Raw genomic sequence first — 4,074 nt, 5'->3', positions numbered from 1 at the left:
CACTGGTCAGGCCACAGTTGGAGTACTGCATCCAGTTCTGGGCGCCGCACTTCAGAAGGGACGTGGACAACATGGAGAGGGTCCAGAGGAGGGCCACTCGCATGATCAGGGGGCAGCAGGGCAGGTCCTACGAGGAGGCTACAGGACCTGAACTTGTTCAGCCTCCACAAGAGAAGGCTGAGAGGGGATCTAGTGGCCTGTTACAAGCTAATCAGGGGGGACCAGCAGGCATTGGGGGAGTCCCTGTTCCCCCGAGCACTAGCAGGAGTGACTAGAAATAACAGTCACAAGCTGGCAGAGGGTAGGTTCAGACTAGACATCAGGAGGCACTACTTCACTGTCAGGGCAGCTAGGATCTGGAACCAACTTCCAAGTGGAGTGGTGCTGGCTTGTACCCTGGAGGTCTTTAAGAGGAGGCTGGATGAACACCTTGCTGGGGTCGTTTGACCCCAGTACTCTTTCCTGCATGGCAGGGGGTTGGACTTGATGGTCTGCTCAGGTCCCTTCTGACCTTACCAACTATGAAACTATAAACTTGTAGGAGTCTACTATAGACCTCCTGTGGCAGGACAGGGCCTGGGGGTCCGTGACCTCCCCTAGTGCCCCTACCTTCCATACCAGATTAGGTTTCCTGGTGCACCCTCAATAGCTCGCCCGCCACGTCTTTGATGTTTGGTTCATTGAAGGGAGGCTGCCTTTCTCCCTCCCTGGCACGGTGCCTCTGATGCTCGCACTTCTCGTGCTCGCCCCCTTCTGGGGCCTCCCGATAAGCTCGCCCCCTCCCAGGGCTCCTCACTAAGCTCACCCCCTTTCTGGGGCCTCCCGATAAGCTCGCCCCTCCCGGGGCTCCTCAACTAAACGCGCCCCCTCCCGGGGCTCCTCATGTACAGACACTGCCCCACTGGGGCCTGTCCCTCCGTGCTCACGCTCTCACCCAAACTGGGGTCCGTCTCACGTCTCTCGTGCTCCCCGCCCGCTCTCAGGCCTTGCTCACGCTTCTTGCCCTCGGGGCTCAGGCAGCCTCGGCCTTACCTGGCCCCGACCCCTTCCTTGGGTCCTACGCCCACTGGGCTCCTCCCAATTGGGGCTCAGGCAGCCTCAGCCTTACCTGGCCCCCAGACCCCTTTCCTGGGTCTCGTGCCCCACTGGGGCTCCTTCCGATAATCACCCACACTGGGCCAGGGTCAGGACACCCCATTGAGGCATCCTCCAACCCCTACAGCCTCACCCTATCCTCCGGTGTTACAACAACCAAAACAGAAAACACAAAACCCCTGGGCTATAACATAAACTCCCAGCCAACCTGGCTTGTTTCCCTATACATCCCCATCAGGGTTTTCTCAAGCTCCTACCTCCTTGGCAGCCAAAGGGGGACTGGGCTCTGGCCTCAGCCTATGCTGTTTATAAAGGCCAGGCCCTGCCCCCTTCTGGTCAGCTGACCAGACCAGTTGTCACGGCAACCTGCACCTGTGCTGCCCTGGTGATTGGCAGCTGAGCTCGTAACACTGCCTCCAGTAACAGACACCTTAGTGCCCTGCTACACCTCCCCACCAAGAGGAAGAATTAGATTAGGAATTCAATAGGGAATTGGTCGAGGCCACATGCTCCCAATGCATGATCATCATGGGGAACTTCAACTTCCCTGACCGCATAGCAAAATCTGACAGGTCATGTAGCTTTCTCGCTTGCATTGATGACCTCTACCTAATGCAGGAGGTCTACGGGCTGACTAGGGAAGAGGTATTGCTTGTTCTGGTCCTGGCCAAAGGGGAGGATCTGGTGAGTATTGTGAGGATTGAGGGGAAGCTTGGTGACAGTGACCATGAATTTGTCACCTTCTCAGTTCATCAAAGATCAGGCAAATCCTTCAGTAAAACAGAAATCTGGTCCAGAAAAGCCAAGGCACAAACCAAACTCAGGCTAGCTGCAGGAATCAAAGACAACAGAAAGTCCTTCTTAAGATATGTGGGAAGTCGAAAAAAGAAAAAAGATAGCATTGAATCCCTGTGAGATCTAAATGGGCAACTGACATCCGATGCCCAAGAAAGGGCCAATTTCCTAAATGACTTTTGTGCATTGGTTTTCACCCTCCCAAGGAAATCACACTGTCAGAAAGGACACAAACCATCCTGGGAGCGGGTGATGGGGCAAAAATTGATGTGGCTCAGGTGAAGGAACACCTTGAGAAAATGGACATTCACAAGCTCATAGGCCCAGAAGGAATGCACCTGAGAGTCTTGAAGGAGCTGGCAGAAATCATTGGCAAAGATATTTGAAAATTCATGGTGCTCAGGTGAGGTCCCAGAAGACTGGCAAAGAGTCAACATGGTCCCTACCTTCAAGAAAGGGATGAAGAATGAACTGCAGAATTATTGACCAATCTTGCTGATGTCCATCCCTGGAAAAATCCTGGAGAAAATTGTCAAGGAATCCATCAACACCAGACTAATGGAAGGCAAGTGTCTGAATACCAGCCAACGTGGCTTTGTGACTGGTAGGTCTTGCCTGACCAACCTCATCTCCTTCTATGACCAGGTAACACATGCCCTGGACAAGGGAGATGGTGTGGATGTCATATATCTAGTTTTCAAGAAAGCCTTTGACTTAGTTCCCTATGATGTCCTCATGGTTATGCTGGGGAACTGTGGCCTTGATCATCTTATGGTCCAATAGCTAGGTAACTGCCTACAGGGTCGGACCCAAAGTGTATTAGTTGATGGGAGCAAATCGATGTGGTGCAGGGGGACCAGCGGAGTCCCTCAGGGCTTGGTACTTGGGCTGGTTCTCTAACATCTTCACTAACAATCTGGATTTGGGAGTCAGATGTGAACTGGCAAAGTTCACGCATGACACCAAATTATGGGGGAGGGTGGTCACACCGCAGGACAGGATGGGGATACAGGCCAACTTGGACACGGTCTCAAGGTGGGCTGACCAAAACCTGATGGCCTTCAATGTAGAGAAGTGTAAGGTGCTGCACCTTGGTAGGAAGAACCTTCAACATACTTACAAGCTCGGCAGTACTATACTCACTAGCACCTTGACTGAAAGAGACTTGGGGGTCTTGATTGGCCACAAGATGAATATGAGCCACCAATGCAAAGCTGTGGCTGGCAAAGCAAACCAAACTCTAGCATGCATTCACTGACGTATCTAAGTAAAATGAGGGATGTCATCCTCCCACTTTACTCGGCCTTGGTGAGACCACAGCTGGAGTACTACATCCAGTTTTGGGCCGCCCACTTCAGGAGGGAAGTGAAAAAGCTTGAGAGAGTCCAGAGGAGAGCCACTCATATGATCCAAGGCCTGGAGGGCAGGCCATACAAGGAGAGGCTGAGGGACTTGGGACTCTTCAGTCTGGAAAAAAGAAGGCTCAGGGGGTACTTGGTAGCAGCCTACAGTTTTATAAGAGAGGTACATCAGGACCTGGGAGAATACCTGTTCACCAGAGCTCCTCAAGGGATAATAAGGTCTAATGGACATAAACTCCAGGAAGGCCAATTTAGACTAGACATAAGAAAAAAGTTCTTTATGGTGCAGGTGTCCAGGGTCTGGAACAGACTCCCCTCAGAAGTGGTGCAAGCACCTACTCTGGACTCTTTCAAAAAACACGTGGATGTTTTTCTTGCTGGGGTCAGTTGATCCCAGCTGACTTCCTGCAGATGGACAGGGCTGGACTCAATGATCTCATGAGGTCGCTTCCAGCCCCTAATGTCTATGAAATCATGAAATCTATTAAATATAATTTTAAAAAGCATGTGTAAGCCTGAGAATTTCTTAATATTACAATGTGATTTTTATAGAAGTTTTGCCCTTACAATAGATGCCGAAAATGTCACCAAGTTCTGTTCTAAAACGTATGACCTGTATCATCATTCATTTTCCAAATAAACTTTTCTCTAGTTTCATACTGTTTAAAATGTGTGAAACTTTTTTATATATAAAGTTATATATAACAAAATGTCAGTGCACTTCCTCCGTGCACAGAACACAGATATATGAATAATCTACCTCAATATTCAGGATGGCAGTTAAGAGTTTCCTACAATTTGTTGAGGATTTTTTAGGTGAGCT

Source organism: Gavialis gangeticus, unplaced genomic scaffold (assembly GCF_001723915.1).
Source record: "Gavialis gangeticus isolate Ggan-Ray unplaced genomic scaffold, GavGan_comp1, whole genome shotgun sequence".
Lineage (NCBI taxonomy): Eukaryota > Metazoa > Chordata > Crocodylia > Gavialidae > Gavialis > Gavialis gangeticus.
The sequence above is the reverse complement of the archived record's forward strand: the minus strand, read 5'-3'. Positions refer to the sequence as shown.